At 41.4% G+C, this 21,410-nt stretch overlaps 1 protein-coding gene across 3 annotated transcripts in view; it reads left to right on the top strand.

The window, feature by feature from the left end:
• hivep3b (HIVEP zinc finger 3b) overlaps positions 1 to 21,410 on the top strand; it is a 79,500-nt gene continuing 58,090 nt past the window's right edge. For 2 of the 3 annotated variants that reach the window (XM_028979763.1, XM_028979761.1), the window contains exon 1: positions 1 to 278. The gene's annotated coding sequence lies outside the window, so the exon portion shown is untranslated. Of the gene's footprint in view, positions 279 to 1,300; positions 1,454 to 21,410 lie in introns of all 3 variants that reach the window. The other variant, XM_028979762.1, reaches the window with a different exon arrangement.

The raw sequence follows: 21,410 nt of genomic DNA, 5'->3' as shown, positions 1-21,410 counted from the left end.
CGTGGGAAGGGGGCGGGGCCCGTCTCGAGAGGAGCCGTGTATCAGCTGAAGCGCAGTTCCAGTCTGTCGGGCAGAGAGGGAAAAGCCCCGGCGTGGCGAGCGAGAGACAGGCGGGCGGGCAGACAGGCAGGCGGGCAGGCGGGAGAGCAGACAGGCAGACAGGCACGCACGCACGCACGCACGCACGCAGAGGGAGTGTGGCGCTGCTCTCACGGCAGCCGAGATGGGGAGCGCGGCGGCGGCGGAATGAAACGGCGGATCCTCCAGCGGGCTCTCAGGTAGGAGCGCATATTTATCCCCTTTCCAACTTGGGATGTGGACAGAGACCGTCGAGATGCCGAAACTGGAAGTTGAGGATTATTTTGCAGCGACAGCAGCGCGCATCCTGTCGCCTTTTCTCTCATACGTATAAACGCCAGCCGCGTATCGCGTCTCGCCAGCTGCAGGACTTCCTGTACGCGGTAGTAACGTTGGCAGTAACACGCCTCTCTGGTCATGATGATGATGATGATGATGATGATGAAGGGCTCGGCTACGAGCTGCAGTGTCCCGTGAGAAGTCACTTCTTTATTGCGCAGTGGAAACAATGACAGTGACATCCTTGTCCCGGAGCAGGTGATCGCGCTGTTGGGGACTCCTCCATCGATCTGGAACTTTAAATAACTACTCACTGTACATTTCCACAGGTCCGCATGGGATTATTATCAGTATAATTCATCTGTGTGCTGTTGGTCTGAAGTTGGCACTGAGACCCTGCTGATGTGGTCTTTGCAGTCTATTCCAATTTCTGAATGTATTCTTATATTCACACAATATTTACTTTCGATTATATATTTTTTTCTTTGTAGTATGAACTGTTTGAAGGCTCACCAGAGACTGCGAGACTGGCCGTCTTAATGTCCTTGTAAAAGCACATAGAATAAATATACAGCTAGTTTTGTAGGGGAAAGAGCACAAAATATGATCAGAAAGGATTTATTCATCTCAAAATCAGCTTTCATCAAACACTTATCCTTACTGTGGAGCCATGTGATCAGATGATATCTTGCTTGCATCTAATTGGGTGTAATTTTTTAAAGAGCAACTTACGATGGATATTAGTGGAGAAATGTCATGAGAGATGTGTGGAGAACATCCTATTTCCTGCATGAAGACCAGTGATGGTTGAGAAATGCAAGGAATCTTGCTGAGTGGCTGCCAGCGGTGGGAGGGCAACCTCCAGGAAACACATGAAACTTTTAGTATGGCAGAGCCAATTTTTATCACACCTTTTTACCACTCCACTGCTTTCCTCCTTCAGGCCCAGTATGTTGATACGAGGCTGCCATTAATTCAGTGTTCATTGAATGAACTTCCGGATTATTCTGTTATGGAGGATTCTGATGGAACACCTCAGGGGCTCGGCTGGCCTCCGGCCTTGGCTGCGGGAGTCTGAGGAGAAACAACTGATATTGTAAGTTATTTCTTATTGAATCAGCGCAAATTGCAAAAGCCTGGAGAGGGAGAGAGTGGGAAAGAAGGAAGGAAGGAAAGAAGGAAGAAGACTTTATTGCTTGAATCAAATCCACACTCATAACACTCCTCTGCATTTAACCCTGCATCACCCTTGGTGAGCAGTGGGCAACCATGACAGGCGCCTGGGGAGTGTGGGGACAATACCTTCATCAAGGGGATATCAGTGGTATCTTGTCCACGTCCTTACTCTCAATTCCAACCGATGCATCACTACTGAAGCCCAAGACTATTTTCAGAATCATGAAGTGCAGATCGCTGACCAGAACCATCTTGGAACTGTCATGTTGTGGTGTGGTTAGGTAATTAATACATTACCATACATGAATATGTGTCAGTTTTTCTTTTACTAGATCATTTGATGTCACAATAATTCACACATGGAATGGGACCGTATTGCATGCCACAGAAAATGTTGTATTATATTCAGCAGTTTAAGGCAAGATTCCAAAAATCTTAATCCTAACCTGAACTCTCATTAGGCACTTTATATTGTAGTGTATCTAAATCAGTTTCAACCCTAACTTCATAGAAACATGTCTCGCATGGTCAATGTGATGCATCACTAACTGGAGTGGAAATTATTACACTGTTGCTTTTTTTTAACTTCTTTTAAGCAGCAGTTTGACATCTATGTGGTGCCAACATACCGAAGACAATTGGCATTTCATCAAATAGTTTCTTGCATGACTTTACTGGTGGCTAACATGGGGATTAATGTGGACATGCTTTAGTGGGTCTTTTTCAGGTTCACATTGGCTATTTTCAGTCTAAACTATTTTTTTCAATACCATTTGCTTTAGAAAGCAGTGCTGAGGTTGAGCTTCCTGCATGTCGTCTCAATGGTCCTTAACCCAATCTTCAGCTCAGCACCAGAGCCTACAACTTTAAGCTATAAAGAGATTTAGAGGCCATTAGGGAAAACATATTGCTGTAGAAAGACCTGCATGCAATGAGAGTTTGACCGGAATACAGCTAAGACCCAGATGTGACCTGAGTTATCAGTTAATGATGATGAAAAGAAAGCATTTAGAATTCTAACACACCCAGATAAAGCTTCTGGGAGTGGAGCTACATTCAATTGAACCCAAACTGAGACTTGCCAATCAGGACTTGGGTCTAATCTATCATTAAAGAGTACATTTTTTGAAGACCAAACTGTTCCTTGAAAAGTTGAGTAGATTTGAATATAAACCAAATAAATGCAACTGAATAAGCACCAACTCTGGTGACGTCAGTTCAGTTTCGTACAGGCTGGATATGTCCTCTTTTATATCCTCAGCAGATCCGCCAGCATCAGCAGCTGTGTGTTGACTTTGGTGGCTGTCATCAGTGTTGATCATGACATGTGTTTTCATTTTTCCAGTTTTTCTACTTTGTCAGTGAGCTGTCATTTGAACAGGTCTGTATGAACATGTGTGCAGCACATCGTGTCCCTTGGATGTCACACGTTTTTCATGCGGAAAGGAAATGTCAATTTGTCATGGGGTTTGTCCACCCTGTCACATACACCAGTCACAATGGTCAGCCTGGGGCTATGCTGACATCCTCAGGGTCAGGTTACACTTTGACCTACAGAGGAGTTTGGTTCAGAATGCCTATGCTTCTGAATGGCCCACACGTACTTGTTTACAAAGATCAATATAGCAAGTGTACAGCTTAGTCATAAAAGCAGAATAAGAAAAAATCCACTGGCTGCTTCCTAATTTTGACTCATTGGAGCCATATGCATTAGTTTCTGGCAGCTTTCAAAATACATCAGTGCAGTAAATTCAGCAGAGTTCTGTCTGACCTTTGACATTAAAAGGCAGAGACAATCTGTACTGTGAAGCAGTTTTATGGCAGATTCGGACTATTCATCTTTTGTATTTTCAATACAAACACTCACCTACCCACTCAAACTCAGGAGCAATTTTATAATTCAGTGCAATAATTTTTTAGATAATCACCATTATTTCGTAAATTTTTAAAATCAGTTTGCAACACTAATTACAATGTATTTCACAATACATGATAATTGTAGAGGTACAGACATTTTTCACAATGTCAAGAAAAGGTGCTTGGTATCAGTAGACCATTTAGAAGTATGCTTTTACTCTTCACCCATCAAACACATATATTGTAAATATTCTATCTCTATAGTGATTTATCAGAAGAAAATATATGCCAAGACAAGCTTAACATTTTGAGTGTTAGTGCACCACATGAAAGACATGCTCAAAACAGCCTCATGCTCTCCTGTTGGTTATGCAGAACAGTGGGAGTATTGAAATTAATCTTATAATTTAAAAAAACATGGATGATTCTGCATCGATGCAGAGCAGGACATTATCAGTTATATTTCATAATGACTTTGCTTGGTTATTTTCTGGCGGTGAAAAATTCTCGTTGAAAAGCAGTGACTATGGCGGCCTAATCTGAGTACAGCGTCGTTCCAGGTTGGAGTTCTATGCTGTGCCTCAAGCTACTTGGTGACCTTGTGCGCAATGAGTTTTTTCCATGTTTTGTCTGTCCCTTTGAAACACAGACACAAAGCAGGAATGGAGGAAAAGCTGATCTTCTTAGTCTCTGAGTGTCCAGAGATCTACAACATGACAATGAGCAGAAAAACTGTCCGCGTTTAGTTTGTACTCACCTGGGGCCACGAACGTCCTAACCAGGTGCTTTTCTGGCATTTATGACGTCAGGTGAGCGGAATGGATGCAGACAGTTTTTCTGCTCGTTGTAGCAAATCGAAGCGTCCACACGAATGAACGAGACCTAAACCCTTCTATCTGAAAACATCATGTGATGTAATGTAGGAAAATGTGTGTAATGCACCGTGATTTATCGATAATTGATAAACCAGCTTCAGAAGTAGACTATAGGCAGATGTATGGTACCCAAGTCTATTCTTTGAACAGTACTTGACCACAGCTATCTTTGCATTCTATATAATATCTACATTTGAAGTAGGCTTAAATTTATTAAAAAATATATAATTTCTTTATCATATAAATAATGAGAAGAAATATGATTACTGTTTCTAGTGGAAGTTCCTCGCTATATCTGAGCATTTTTTATAATTTGGTGTGAATTTGGTGTTTGTGTATGTGCAGGATCACTGCAGTGATGAGGAGTGTAGCCTGAGTTGCGAGTGTGTTGCGTACTTGCTGTAGCAGTTGCTCAAAGTTTGTGTCAGACACAGTGCCGGCTAGAGGAAGATGCCAGATGGTGAAGAGCACACCTTACATCAGACTCACCTTGTCTCACACTTTCTTTCACACACGCACACACTCACATGCACACACACTCATACACACAGCCTCTGTTGTGAAATCTGCATCCTTCATCACCATGCTAACATGCTGGAACACTTATTTATTTCTCACTCTTTCCCACACACATTTCCACTCTCACATGAGTGGGAAGCAAACTGCTTCCTGCTGGCTGGCTGTCTCCCCACACAGCTCTTCACACCTAACTTCTGTCAATGCCCGGCCGGCAGCAGGCATTGTGCAGATGCCATAGTTCAGGTTGGGACAGAGTGACATTTAGATTAAGAACGGTGCATGTTTCAGGTGAACATGGGTAGAAGGTGCAGAAGCCTGGGAGGCAGTGTAATGTTGTGTAGAATTTAGCAGTAAACTCTGTCCAGTCACCCCAGAGACCGGGCAGATGAACAGACTGGGCCCCTGCTGATACCTCACTCACCCACGCCTGTATGCTACTCTGTGCAAACTAGACTTATTTATTTGCACCCAGAGCATAGCAAAGATCAAATTAACAAACAATGTTGACATTAATATTTACTGTATTCATTTTCAGTTTCCTGTTTGTGAATGCTTCTTTGTGTATCTATATTTCCAAGCTGAACCTGAAAGTGAAGTGATTGTCATTGTGAAACACTGCAGCACAGCACACGGTGCACACAACAAAATGTGTCCTCTGCTTTTAACCCATCACCCTTAGTGAGCAGTGGGCAGCCATGAGAGGGCTGCTTCCTTAACCGCTAGGCCACCACTGTCCACCTATGTCCACCTCCAAAGCCAGCTGGTGGAAGCAGTGTGACCAAATTTATTATTTAAAATACTGTATTATTCCCTGATTGTACAGCACTGCAGATGTTTTTTAATCTGAACTTTGATTAAAAGTTCAGATAGAAATGGCAGATAGAAATTAGGAGGTTTAAAGGATCTGCAATCCCTGCTATGACCTGAGTTCATGCCTAGGCACATCGGTTTTGGTTGCAATGGAGGACCTATTCTATATTACATTTGCGGTATAGTTTGCTTCTTATGCTGAGATCAAATACTACTGTGTGTACTGTTTTATTTTTAAGTTTTTGGTATTTAGGTGTTTTCAAAATATACAAATATTTAATTGGAATGAAAACATTTGAAAACATGCCCTCTGTATGTGAAGCATAAATACATTTGTTTGGAATACATATAAATTGAATGGAATTATGTATAATTACTTTTATAATAAGAAGGGTTTATTGCCGCCTTATGAGATATCCTAGAGCAGGAATCTCCAACATTTGGGACTAATGGAGTAATGGAGGGTAATATTGTTATATCTATGTAAATTCATTATTGTTTTAATAAAAGTAATCAGTGAATAGACAGATATTTATTAGACACGCATGTCATAAGAACAACAATTCTAATATTAAAGCTAAAGATGCTGAACTGAATGAGTCTCAGAACTGGTATAACATATTGGAATTACATTAACACTGTGCCACGTTTGGTTGGTATCTATTGCTATTCATCAATTCACCTGAAATTCTGATTGGTTGCCATAAATGCTCATCATCTCTCATTACCATGATGTTGGCTCGACCTCAACTTTATCTTGATGCCCAGAGACGTCCACAAATCTTTGCTGCTGGCTCACATTGCAAATTTGATGCTCCAGTCACTTCTGGTGTGCTGGTCAGCCAGGGAGTGCACACAGGTCTATCAATAAAGACTCCACGTTGGAATATTAAGACCACGCCCACGCAGCAAATGTGGTGAGCGCATTGTCAGGCCAGCCAGCTAGAAGAGAATTTGCTTTGCAGCAGGAGTGCTTGAATAACTGCCAGAACAAGAGGTGACTGCTGACTCACAGCCATGGGTCCCAGGAGTCTGTCACTCCACAAATGCAGGCATCTTGTTCTGTGAACACTTTTCCCCCTGCTGATACAGGAAAAGATTGTGTGGGCTTGTGGTGGGAAGGGGTTTCTGGGGCCAAAATGCTTGCTGACCAGGGTGACTGAAGCCTTATTGTTTTGTGCTCTCGATGGTGCATTGAATTTGCAGCTTAATAGTGATTGTACTGCATTTGCTGCACAATTGCATGCCAGTATATAGTTAGACTGAAGCCATCCACATAGGAGCTAGTGGTTTGTGACATACCAGACACATTGCACTGGCATACCAGCTGAAGACTGTCTGTGTATCAGCAAGGGGTCAACCGCAGACTGCATTCCATGGTACAGTGTGCCAACTTCAGAGACCCTTGTGCCATTTTGTTTGGCCATCAGAACAATCTACTTCATGCATTATTAAAGTAATGTGTGAATTGAAGAGTATGCATTGATGGGATGGGTGGGGCCAGACCACACCCCTACAGGGTGGTGAGAATTATATTTTTTCAAAGAACACAACTTATTATGTCATATTATTAAGTTCCTTACAGAGGAAATCCATTTTTTTAGCTTGCTTCACCTCTGACATAGATGTGAGTAGAGACACTGGCCAATGCCTTCACAGGGAAATTTGCCGTCACCTTGTTCAAAGTAAAGATGGCATCAGTGCGTACTCATCTGTCAAGTTGTTGGAGTTGCTTGCTACAGTTTTGGTGTGACCACTCTATGCAGAAATATAAACCTTGCTTTCTTTTAACAGAAATAAGTATTAACACAGAGGCCACATTCAAAGTCACATTAAATATGTCAGGGTTATGTGTGTTTGAGTACAAGAGAATAATGAGGCTTATTTGCTCCACACATAGCGCATTAAAGTAAATACAGTACACACTACTGGAAAACATTGGATTTATTCATAATTTTATATAATTGTTCCAGTCTCCTTTTCCTCAGTGAATCATTTCCAGATGGTTTCTGTGCGACATCATTGTGAGTTTGGACTGAGCTCACTGATGAACTAACGAATGGAGAAGATTCATACTAGTTTATAGAAATCACTAAGCTGGATTCCAAGCAGCAGCTGACTCTCCCATTACTCACTGTCCTTCCACAGTTTAACAGAGCAGGCAGGAAGGAGACCAATAAGAAAGTGGGCAGGAAGGACACACAACTGAACTTTGATCACTGCTCTTAACTACTTCCTCATTTGCATGCTGTATCTCCTGGCATCTTTTTTTTTTCTAGTGACGAAAGAAGTCCAGCCTCAGACACCTTTGATGTCGGCTGTAAATAAGCAATCTGTGCTGGCGACCATGGCCGCACTGAAGGTTGCATAAAAAGGCTTTGAAAGGATTTATTAGTCTGCTGGAATGACTGGTCATGCAGTGACCTCACTAATACAGTCAGCAGGTTTCTTAAATACTAAACACCCTCTTTACTTTACCAGCAGTTTTTGTGGAAGCATGTATTCACACAGTCATATTTAATGCTCTGCGTAATTTTTTTTGTTCTTACCTACAGTAGTGTTACATCCCTGGGTGCTTAGCACCATTAGCGTTAGTGGGGATTCCTGTGCTTGTATGTGTATTTTGTCTGCATGGGTAGGGGCTTCGGATTGCTGGCTCCACCCACGGTCTGGAGGCTTTTCTGCTGCCTGTATATGAGGAGGCCTGAGACAGGAAGACTCTAGCCTAGTGCTCACGGAGGAGATTGGAGTGGAGATGTTTGGTAGAGAGAAAAAGAGAGAGTTGGAGTTGTTGTTCATTGTGCTTTGTTCTTGTCTCTAGTGTTGGTTGTCCCTATGTGTCCCTGCACATGTGTGTATTTGTATTTTCCTCTGTCAGTGTGTTCAGCTCTGTGCCAATGTTGTATATACTTTGTGTGTGTTTGGTTGAGTGTTTTGTGGTGGTGTATATAGCACTAGATGGTTTAACTGTATATATCACTTCCTGTACTGTAAATAAATACACTTTTATTGTACTTTGGTTTGGCCCGTGTGTTCCTCCTTCACTCCGTCCACCAACACATTGTGTATGTTCCCTCCACCTAGACGGGAACATGTAAGTAGACCTACAAAAATGTGCAGATGGTAGTTCTATTGGGAATCTATTAATGGACACAGTGAGCAGCACAGAATTGTTTAGGAATTAACCAGACCTGATACATAGCATTTACTCATTATTGTAGTTGTTGTTGAATTTTGTTAACTGAATTAGCATTTCATTTTTACAATTGTAATAAATCCAAAAAGAGATTTTTGTGCCCTGGGAAGCTGTTTGTAAATATGCTCTGCAGCGGCAGACAGTTTGTAAACTGTCCTACGAGTCTGATGAAAAAAGTGAAAGTGTCCTCAGCCTTAGTGAGCAGTGGGCAGCCATGACAGGAGCCCAGGGAGCAGTGTGTTGCTCAGATCACCAATGCCCCCTAATGATGCATGTGTAATTTACATGGCATGTGGACATGTATGTGTGACATTTTTGCTGTTTGAGTGTGTTTAGGTTTGTGAAGCTGTGTGTTCTCAAGGACTTTATAAAGGGGGAATGCTTGTAGCATTGCTACAATGAACAGTGTGGTTGGGAATTGCCCTCGTCTTGTCCTCTCTTGTGGTGTTGACTGAGAGTATATGCAAACACCCAGTTTGTGCACACACCGTGTATTCATGCACACGCACACACAAATGCATACACAGTCTTTTGTTTGTAATGTATTCGTGTACATACAGGGAATGTAATGCCTGTGGTATGGGGTGAGGGTGTGTACCTTCTTCCTGTCCATCACCATGACAACTAACATAACTTACAAACATGCCAATAATGAGCACATAGTCGGCAACAGGGAATTGTTACGGATAAACACACATAAACACACAGTGAGGGAGTAAGTGTACAACACATACAGTCCCTGACAAAAGTCTTGTCGCTTGTGTACAAATTGACCTCAAGTGCGCTGAAATATATTTTTACAAGAAATGGCTCATTTTATTCACAACAGCTTTTGTAATAATATTTCAGTGCAAAACAAAACTGTCAAAAAGTGTTCTAACATTCAAAGCTTGGTAAAGCCCATTGAGTCAATTTTTGCAAAGAAATAAGTGTTTGTCATCTTGTCATATGAGCTTCACCTGTGACTAATAATGGCTCAATTAGGTCTCAGGTGTGTATAAAAAGAACCCCAGTACACTAGACCTTCACATCAACTGCAACTAGTCCTCTGCAGACATGCCTAAGATTCACCCTGAGCATTTGGACGCTGGAAAGGTGGCAGAAGGTGGATTTTTCAGATGAATCTTCTATTGAATTACACCTCGCAAGAGACCTACTGGAGCCTGCATGGATCTGAGATTCACCCAGAAAACAGTGAAGTTTGGTGGCGGAAGCATCATGGTCTGGGGTTACATCCAGTATGGGGGTGTGCGAGAGATCTGCAGAGTTGAAGGCAACATCAATAGTCCATAATACCAAGAAATCTTAGCTACCTTTTATATTCCCAACCATATAAAAGAGGCCAAATTCTGCAACAGGATGATGCTCCATCACATACTTCCATCTCCACATCAAAGTTCCTCAAGCCGAAGAAGATCAAGATGCTCCAGAAATGGCCAGCCCAGTCACCAGACATGAACATCATTGAGCATGTGTGGGGTAGGATGAAAGAGGAAGCATGCAAGACGAAACCAAAGAATAATGATGAACTCTGGGAGGCATGCAGGACTGCTTTCTTTGCTATTCCTGATTACAACAACAACAACAACAACAACAACATTTATTTCTTATATAGACCAAAATCACATACAGTATGTCTCAATGGCCTTTGACAAGCCCTACAGTTGACACCCCCCCACACTTGACCCTTCTGCACACAATAAAAAGTCCACACAAAAAAACTCTAGGAGAGAGAAAAAAAGAAAGGAATAAACCTTGGGAAGGAGTGATACAGAGAGGGACCCCCTTCCAGGGTAGAGTGAGCCTGCAAATGGTGTCAGTGCAGGGCTGGTGATGGTTTGTACAATAGGAGAGAAAGAACGAAAACATAATAATAAGTTCTACAGTTGTAGGGTTGGAGAAGTCCAGGATGTAGTCCAGTGTCATGGTCTACATTACATGTCCATTATGGTGTTACTGGTCCACTTGAAGATCCCTGAAGCTGTAGTTGTAATGGTGGTGGTGGCTGTGGTGACCCTCTGGTTCGTTTCATGCTATGTCCTCGTTTAGAAGTTGTCAGGAACCAGGATTTATTTGCTGGTCTCCTCACTGGGTTCTGCCAGTAGTCTGGGCGCTTAATTCCGTGTATCGGAGAAAAACAAACAGAAGCAGCGGCAGACGGTTGCACTGTACGACTGATACTGAAATCTATGGTAATAGTGGTATATTGGTGCTACAGTGGCCCGGTACCCTAACTAGGACAGCCTAACTATGGTGAATTTAACTCTATCTGTGTCTAACAGGGAGACTCTGTGATAAACTTTATAATTGACACTGTGTCAAAGTGAAGTGAAATGAGTGTCTCTGACAAAAAGCCAGAGAAAACAGATTTGAGATTGGATTTGAACACTGAGACTATGTCTGAGTCCCGGACACTGACAGGCAAGCCGTTCCACAACTGTGGAGCTCTATAGGAGAAGGATCTGCTCCCAGCTGTGACCTTCTGTACTTTTGGTACCAGTAGTTGACCCCGCACCCATTGATCGAAGGGGGTGTGGCGGGTCATAAAGAACTAAAAGTTCACTCAGGTATTGCGGGGCAAGACCATTTAGAGCTTTATAGGTAAAAAGTAGGATTTTGTAGTCAATCCTAAATTTGATGGGTAACCAGTGCTGTGATTGTAAGACTGGGGTGATGTGGTCAAATTTCCTAGTTCTAGTTAGAACTCTGGCTGCAGCATTCTGTACTAGCTGGAGTTTACTCATGCACCTACTAGAGCATCCAGATTACTGCATTGCAGTAATCTAACCTTGATGTAATAAATGCATGGACCAACTTTTCTGCATCATGCATTGAAATGATATTTCTTATTTTTGCAATTTTTCTAAGGTTAAAGAATGCTATCCTAGTGACATTATCTATGTGCGAATTGAATGAGAGACCTGCATCAATGATTACACCCAGATCCTTTACTTCAATACTTGGTGAAATAGAAAGGCTATCCATGGTTATGGTGTAGTCAGCCAGCTTATGCCTGGCTACTTGAGGCCCAAGTACAAGAGCTTCTGTCTTGTCAGGGTTTAACAGGAGAAAGTTGGTGAGCATCCACTGTCTAATGTCCTTCAGACAATTCTCTATTTTGTTCAGCTGCTGCCTCTCATCTCTCATCTCTCATGTGCTGACAGATACAGCTGTGTGTCGTCAGCGTAGCAATGACAGCTAATACCGTGTTTGCGGATGACGTCGCCTAAAGGTAACATGTACAGGGAAAAAAGTAACGGACCTAGGACAGAAGCTTGTGGAACACCAAACTCTACTTTACGAAACACCATTGATGTCCACAAACTGATATTGATTGTTCAGATATGATCTGAACCATTCAAGGGCTGTTCCCTTAATCCAAATAACAATCTCTAGCCTAGCAAGGAGATAAGCGTGATCGCTAGTGTCAAACGCTGCACTCAGATCAAGCAGGACAAGCAGCGAGACACGTGCCTGTTCAGAGGCCAACAGCAGGTCATTAACCACTTTAACCAGCGCTGTCTCAGTTATATTCATCAATAAATTGTAGGAATCCTTGCCAAAGCACATGGATGCAGTCCTTCAAGCTCATGGAAGTCATACAAGATATTCAATTTGGATCTCACAGCATCACTACTTTTGTATTTGCAGTACATTTGTTCAATTTCTGTATAGGCGACAAAACTTTTGTCTTGCCAAAATTTGACCTTTCTACAGGGAGTGCAGAATTATTAGGCAAATGAGTATTTTGTCCACATCATCCTCTTCATGCATGTGGTCTTACTCCAAGCTGTATAGGCTTGAAAGCCTACTACCAATTAAGCATATTAGGTGATGTGCATCTCTGTAATGAGAAGGGGTGTGGTCTAATGACATCAACACCCTATATCAGGTGTCTATAATTATTAGGCAACTTCTTTCCTTTGGAAAATGGGTCAAAAGAAGGACTTGACAGGCTCAGAAATGTCAAAAATAGTGAGATATCTTGCAGAGGGATGCAGCACTCTTAAAAGTTTCTGAAGCATGATCATCGAACAATCAAGTGTTTCATTCAAAATAGTCAACAGGGTCGCAAGAAGCGTGTGGAAAAACCAAGCCGCAAAATAACTGCCCATGAACTGAGAAAAGTCAAGCGTGCAGCTGCCAAGATGCCACTTGCCACCAGTTTGGCCATATTTCAGAGCTGCAACATCACTGGAGTGCCCAAAAGCACAAGGTGTGCAATACTCAGAGACATGACCAAGGTAAGAAAGGCTGAAAGACGACCACCACTGAACAAGACACACAAGCTGAAACGTCAAGACTGGGCCAAGAAATATCTCAAGACTGATTTTTCTAAGGTTTTATGGACTGATGAAATGAGAGTGAGTCTTGATGGGCCAGATGAATGGGCCCGTGGCTGGATTGGTAAAGGGCAGAGAGCTCCAGTCCGACTCAGACGCCAGCAAGGTGGAGGTGGAGTAATGGTTTGGGCTGGTATCATCAAAGATGAGCTTGTGGGGCCTTTTCGGGTTGAGGATGGAGTCAAGCTCAACTCCCAGTCCTACTGCCAGTTTCTGGAAGACACCTTCTTCAAGCAGTGGTACAGGAAGAAGTCTGCATCCTTCAAGAAAAACATGATTTTCATGCAGGACAATGCTCCATCACACGTGTCCAAGTACTCCACTGCGTGGCTGGCAAGAAAGGGTATAAAAGAAGAAAAACAAATGACATGGCCTCCTTGTTCACCTGATCTGATCCCCATTGAGAACCTGTGGTCCATCATCAAATGTGAGATTTACAAGGAGGGAAAACAGTACACCTCTCTGAACAGTGTCTGGGAGGCTGGGTTGCTGCTGCACGCAATGTTGATGGTGAACAGATCAAAGCACTGACAGAATCCATGGATGGCAGGCTTTTGAGTGTCCTTGCAAAGAAAGGTGGCTATATTGGTCGCTGATTTGTTTTTGTTTTGTTTTTGAATGTCAGAAATGTATATTTGTGAATGTGGAGATGTTATATTGGTTTCACTGGTAAAAATAAATAATGGGTATATATTTGTTTTTTGTTAAGTTGCCTAATAATTATGCACAGTAATAGTCACCTGCACACACAGATATCCCCCTAAAATAGCTAAAACTAAAAACTACTTCCAAAAACATTCAGCTTTGATATTAATGAGTTTTTTTGGGTTCATTGAGAACATGGTTGTTGTTCAATAATTAAAGTATTCCTCAAAAATACAACTTGCCTAATAATTCTGCACTCCCTGTATCTTGATTAAATACTAACTATTTTTTCAGTGAAACTAATTCATTTCAATGCAAACCCTTGGTAGGGTTTTAGCTTTTCTTGTGAGCTCTTTCTAACACCAGTTGATTCATTATGTCCGGGGACTGTACAGTAAATTTGTAAAGGTGTTCACAGGTGTTCACATTCACTTTTCCCAAATTTTGTTACGCTACAGCCTTATTCAAAAATTTATTACACATTTTTTTTTTTTACCATCAGAATTCTACACACAACTCCCCATAATGACAACATGAAATTTTTTACTTGAGGTTTTGGTAAATTTATTAAAAATAAAATAACTGAGAAAGCACACGCAATGTACACATCTACACAACTCTTAACAGACTATGGCTATTAGCATTTGCAATCTATAAGCCAAAGTAACTTTTATTCAACGCCAATCAGATATGACTACATACTGGGGCAAAAATCTGACAAATACTGTCTTTATGATGAGCTTTGTGTTTAAATGTGAGCTGTGGACTCTGCTGAACTTTGTTCAAAGGCCCCGGAGAGGAGCTCCTCCTCAGTCAGTCGAGCCTGACGGCCAGGGGCACAGGTTCCTCTGCAGAAATTGGAACACTTTTTCTCTTTACCTTGGGCACTCATCATATGGCTTGTTAAAGGACTTTAAGGAATCTGGAACGGCTTGGCCCTTTCCCTTTTTGAGTAAGAAAAATTTCTTTTTTTGGGTAGTGGATTTTGAATATTGAGACTTATGATGTCACCTTAATTATGGCATGTGCCTTTTCAAAACATTTCAAACTATTCTTAAATCAACCATGAATGTCACTGCATATTTGCTTCACCCTGGTCATACATTTTGTATATTAATAATTTTGAAAAGCACTGATATAGCCTTGCAATGAAATATATAGTTCAGTGGTGGCCTAGCTAGTAAGGAAATGGACTTGTAATCAGAAGGTTGCGGGTACAAATCCCAAATTGCCAAGGTGCCGCTGAGGTCCCCTTGATAAAGGTACCGTCCCCACGTCTTTCATGGCTGCCCATTGCTCACTAAGGGTGATGCAGGGTTAATAGCAAAAGACACATTTTGTTGTGGGGACCGGGGGCTGTGCTTGATGTGTATCATAATGACAAAAAAATCATTTTCATTTCTCTTATTGCAACATCCATCATATCTTTCAGTCGGTTTCCTACAAATAGGAGGGATTGAAGTTATTTCTGGACATCAGAATCAGTGATGCCCTCAAGCTGACTAAGAGCCGACATTGAGGAGCATGCACAATATGACCATGTTTAAATATTTTGGCTGCTTGTGGGGTTTGTGCTCTTGGTTCTTCCAGTGTTTATGGTTCTACTATCGTTCTCTCAAACAGAGTCGGCGTCTGTATCAGAACTAAGCTCAGCATTTGCCCCTCAGCTGTTCCTCTGTAATTTGGTTGAGGAGTCTGTGTGTGTTTTGTGTCTGAATGGATGGGTGGGTGTGTGCATGTGTGATTTTTAAGTTTATTCACTTATTGAAAGAAGAGAGAAAAGAACATGTGTGTGTGTTCTCGCATTTGTTTGTTTGCATGTGTGTGTACAGGACAGGTCAAAAGTTTGGACACACCTTCTCATTCAATGTGTTTACTTTATTTTCATGACCATTTACATTGGTAGATTCTCACTAAAGGCAACTATGAATGGACACATGGGGAGTTATGTACTTAACAAAAAGTGGAGACCTGGCCTCCTGAACCCAATCGAGATGGTTTGGGGTGAGCTGGACCGCAGAGTGAAGGCAAAGGGGTCAACAAGTGCTAAACACCTCTGGGATCTCCTTCAAGACTGTTGGAAAACCATTTCAGGTGACAACCTCTTGAAGCTCATAGAGAGAATGCCAAGAGTGTGCAAAGCAGTAATCAGAGCAAAGGGTGGCTATTTTGAAGAAACTAGAATATAAAACATGTTTCCAGTTATTTCACCTTTTTTCGTTAAGTACATAACTCCACATGTGTTCATTCATAGTTTTGATGCCTTCAGTGAGAATTGAATGAGAAGGTGTGTCCAAACCTTTGGTCTGTACGGTATGTGTGTGTCTAAGCTAGGACACTGTTACTCCTGTCTGTTTGGCCTCAGCCCAGAGGAGAGTTGCCGCTCTCTGCAGAACCATTCTTCCTCAATTCTGCCTGCAGACTGTACTGATGTCCCTGTTTCTGAGGCAGACTTTAGAGCCAAAGGAAATTATGTAATCACCCAGTCAATGAATGCTGCCAGTGCAGGTAGAGGAGGAAGCATGGACATCGCGTCCAGTACAGGTACAGGAGGAAACATGGACATTGTGTCCAGTGCAGGTACAGGAGGAAGCATGGACATCGCGTCCAGTGCAGTAGAGACTGAAGCATGGACACATCCAGCCCAGGTAGAGGAGCAAGCATTGAGAAGGTGTCTGGTGCAGGTAGAGGAAGAAGCATGGACAACGCGTTTAGTGCAGGTAGAAGTAATTGTGTATTTACTGGGACAGTCCCCCTGGAGACACTCAGGGTTAAGTGTCTTTTTCAGGGACACAATCGCAGTAAGTGGGATTTGAACCTCGGCCTTCTAGTCCATAGGCGGATATGTTATCGACTAAGCTGCTACCAACTCAATTGGCAATGTTCATACAGTACATTGTGGTCGTCCTTCCACCAGATTTCATTGCTGAAGTCGCTGCAGCCTGGTTCAGCAGGTTTGGTTGTGAACATGTTCCAACACTCACCTCAGCTGCTAGTTACTGATGACATGAGTTTTTATGAGTGACTTTATTGCAGGATAGTCACAATTTGGTTTCTTTGATGGTTTGAGTGTGTGTGTGTGTAATGCTAACACACAGTTTTATGCTGAAGCCTGTATGTTCTTTTTGTTACATAAGAATTTTTTTCACCTGTTTCTGTATGAGTTTTTAGTATATGTGTGTGGGAGTTTTCAGTAGTATGGATGCATGCAGGGCAGTTTCATATGTTAATGTGTAACAAAGTGAAATATTTCCTAAACAACCCCTCATAAAATAATGCTTAAGCTTAAAATAATGCTTAATCAGTGTCTGTAAGAAGGCATTATGTGGTTTTTAAACTTTTAATATATTAACCCAAAAAGACACCTTTTCATGACTGGGTAGATGTAAATATAATAGGAAATACTACAATAAACCAAATCCTGATTATACTCCTACAATAAGATGCCCTTATCCAGAGTGTTTTACAATCAGTAGTTATAGGGACAGTTCACCTGTACAGGAGAATTATTAGGCAAATGAGTATTTTGTCCACATCATCCTCTTCATGCATGTTGTCTTACTCCAAGCTGTATAGGCTCGAAAGCCTACTAACAATTAAGCATATTAGGTGATGTGCATCTCTGTAATGAGAAGGGGTGTGGTCTAATGACATCAACACCCTATATCAGGTGTGCATAATTATTAGGCAACTTCCTTTCCTTTGGCAAAATGGGTCAAAAGAAGGACTTGACAGGCTTAGAAAAGTCAAAAATAGTGAGATATCTTGCAGAGGGATGCAGCACTCTTAAAATTGCAAAGCCTCTGAAGCGTGATCATCGAACAATCAAGCGTTTCATTCAAAATAGTCAACAGGGTCGCAAGAAGCGTGTGGAAAAACCAAGGTGCAAATAACTGCCCATGAACTGAGAAAAGTCAAGCGTGCAGCTGCCAAGATGCCACTTGCCACCAGTTTGGCCATATTTCAGAGCTGCAACATCACTGGAGTGCCCAAGGTGTGCAATACTCAGAGACATGGCCAAGGTAAGAAAGGCTGAAAGACGACCACCACTGAACAAGACACACAAGCTGAAACGTCAAGACCTGGCCAAGAAATATCTCAAGACTGATTTTTCTAAGGTTTTATGGACTGATGAAATGAGAGTGAGTCTTGATGGGCCAGATGGATGGGCCCGTGGCTGGATTGGTAAAGGGCAGAGAGGTCCAGTCCGACTCAGACGCCAGCAAGGTGGAGGTGGAGTACTGGTTTTGGCTGGTATCATCAAAGATGAGCTTGTGGGGCCTTTTCGGGTTGAGGATGGAGTCAAGCTCAACTCCCAGTACTACTGCCAATTTCTGGAAGACACCTTCTTCAAGCAGTGGTACAGGAAGAAGTCTGCATCCTTCAAGAAAAACATGATTTTCATGCAGGACAATGCTCCGTCACATGCATCCAAGTACTCCACATCGTGGCTGGCAAGAAAGGGTATAAAAGAAGAAAAACTAATGACATGGCCTCCTTGTTCACCTGATCTGAACCCCATTGAGAACCTGTGGTCGATCATCAAATGTGAGATTTACAAGGAGGGAAAATAGTACACCTCTCTGAACAGTGTCTGGGAGGCTGTGGTTGCTGCTGCACGCAATGTTGATGGTGAACAGATCAAAACTGAATCCATGGATGGCAGGCTTTTGAGTGTTTGAGTGAAAGAAAGGTGGCTATATTGGTCGCTGATTTATTTTTATTTTGTTTTTGAATGTCAGAAATGTATATTTGTGAATGTGGAGATGTTATATTGGTTTCACTGGTAAAAATAAATAATTGAAATGGGTATATATTTGTTTTTTGTTAAGTTGCCTAATAATTATGCACAGTAATAGTCACCTGCACACACAGATATCCCCCTAAAATAGCTAAAAATAAAAACAAACTAAAAACTTCTTCCAAAAACATTCAGCTTTGATATTAATGAGTTTTTTGGGTTCATTGAGAACATGGTTGTTGTTCAATAATAAAATTATTCCTCAAAAATACAAATTGCCTAATAATTCTGCACTCCCTGTAGACATCAGGGTTAAGTGTCTTGTTCGGGGACATAACAGTAGTAAGAGAGGTTTGAACCTGTGACTTTGTGGTCACCTTGTTCACAGACAGATATTATTTTTATGAAATGTCACGTCCTCATCTAGGGGTGGTGAGGACCGCGACACAGGTGTGGAGAGGGTGAGACTCTCACAAGGCTAAAAGAAATGTACAAACAGTGCTTTTATATACAGTGAATATTTACAACAATAAACAGAAATTACACCATAAAACAAGCCCCACTACTAATGAAGGAAAGGAGGGGAATCAAAAACATTTACATTTACAGCATTTATCAGACGCCCTTATCCAGAGCAACTTACAATCAGTAGTTACAGGGGACAGTCTCCCTGGAGCAACTTAGGGTTAAGTGTCTTGCTCAGGGACCCAATGGTAGTAAGCGGGATTCGAACCCAGATCTTCTGGTTCATAGGCGAGTGTGTTACCCACTAGGCTACTACCACCCCCAGAAAAACCAGACACGCACACAAAACAACTCAAGCCCTATACCACACAGGGCAATATCTCGATCAGATCTCCCGTTTACTATCTGAGGTCTCCTCATATATATTTCAGAGGCCAATCAGCAGTGGTAGGCGGAGTCGGCTGCCTAAAAGGAACCACAGAACACCACACACAAACACACGTGGGAGCATAAGTAAAGGATGCACCGGGTAGTAACAGAAGAAGAGTGAGATTTAACTTGTAGCTATATTTTACTATAGACAAATAGAAATTTTTATTAGTTTATGTTTTACTGATTGTTAATTTGCATGCCGCTGAGAGATGTGAATTTTGGCACTTTACATTTACATTTATGGAATTTATCAGACCCCCTTATTCAGAGCAGAAAAGATTACTAGACAAGAAAATTAAGTGATGCTTAAAAGTTCGGTTTGAGATTATATCTCATTAAGATTAGTTTTCTTACCCCATTGGCAGATAATTTTGCAAACAATCACTTAATTTTGAGGTGTTTTTTCAGAAAACGACATAATTTCTCATGCTATTTCATGTGTCTAGTAAATGTATCTTGATTTAATATTTTTTAGATATTGAGTCCAAATATCTAAAAAATATTAAATCAAGATACATTTACTGTCTGTTTTCAACAGGACAAAACTTAAGTTAGAAAAGCATTTTTGCAGTGTATATTCTGTGCTTTGTCCCATATAGGTTATTATTGACAAATATATTTGTGTGTGTTGTACTTTTTAATTTAATTTTAAAGTTATTTTATAGCACTTGGTCATCTTAAGCTGTGTTTAAATGTGTATAAATGAACCTTGCACTTACTACATTGATGGTAATAATTTTATGAATAAGCTTCAAGTGAGCTTGAGAGAGAGAGAGTAAGTGTGTGTGTGTGTGGGTGTGTTTGTGTGTCAGTGTGAGAGTTTGTGAGTGTGTGCATCTGCAGTGTAGTGTAGAGAACAAGTTCTGACATTCAAACAATTCCTGTTAAATTTTCTGATTTGAATTGTTCTTTATTTTTTATAAATTATTTATCGTTCTGGCAGCTCAGGTGGCACTTTATTTAAAGATGCTTTACATCTGCCAAATATATAGAGATTTTTAAATAAAGTATGTATTATTATTCTATTATTATTATTATAACAGCTCAAGGAGCAACATGTTTGTGCACTTTGTAAAGATTTTAGTTCTGTTTTTGAATAAACGGTTGGAAATGAATGCTTTTCTTGTTTTTTGTTTTTTATCCAATTCTATGATTAATAAAAAAATAATAATCGACAGATTAATCGATTATTAAAATAATCGTTAGTTGCAGCCCTAATGTGGTTGTCCTCCCACCAAATTTCATTGCTGCAGTTGCTGCAGCCTGGTTTTGCAGGTTTGGCTGTGAACATGTTCCAACACTCACCTCAGCTGCTAGTTACTGATGAGTTTTTATGAGTGACTTTATTCCAGGATAGCCACAATTTGGTTTCTTTGATGGTTTGAGTGTTCTGTATGTGTGTGTGTGTGATACCATTACTGCATAATACCAGAACAGAACAATGGTTGAAATGCCACACAGCATGCAGTCTACATGCAAAATTTTCCTTGACTTAAAAAGTGTGTGTCAGTGAGTGAGGGTTGTATCTGTGGATTGGTGGGTGTTGGGGGCTCTGTTGTGAGGTGGTTTTGTCAGGTCTACAGTGAACATGGCTGAGAAGCAGTGCCTTATTGATCAGTCTGTAGTGCATCAGTACACCCTCTCACAAACACAAACAATAGAAACAGTGAGGTGTCTGCATTTTGCTGATCTCTATATTAAGTGTGGAGCAGCTAAACCATTGATATTAGCTTTGTGTTATTGTCATGATCCCGTGCCAATACTAACTACAAGAACAAACACTATCAACTCCAAAGTCCAAACTCCTCAATGAGCACTTACTGTTTCAGGACTTGTCTTAGGCTGGCAGTGGCAGATTAGCCACCAGTCCGTGGGCGGAGCCAGCAATCTAAAAGGAAAGGAAAAACACACACACAAAAACACACACAGAATGGCAAACAGAGATTCCCCATAACTACTCCCTGGTGCAAAATACCCTGGGACATAACAGTTAT

The sequence above is a fragment of the Denticeps clupeoides genome, chromosome 5 (assembly GCF_900700375.1).
Source record: "Denticeps clupeoides chromosome 5, fDenClu1.1, whole genome shotgun sequence".
Classification (NCBI taxonomy): Eukaryota; Metazoa; Chordata; class Actinopteri; order Clupeiformes; family Denticipitidae; genus Denticeps; species Denticeps clupeoides.
Note: the sequence above shows the minus strand (reverse complement) of the source record. Positions and strands in the feature narration are given on the sequence as shown.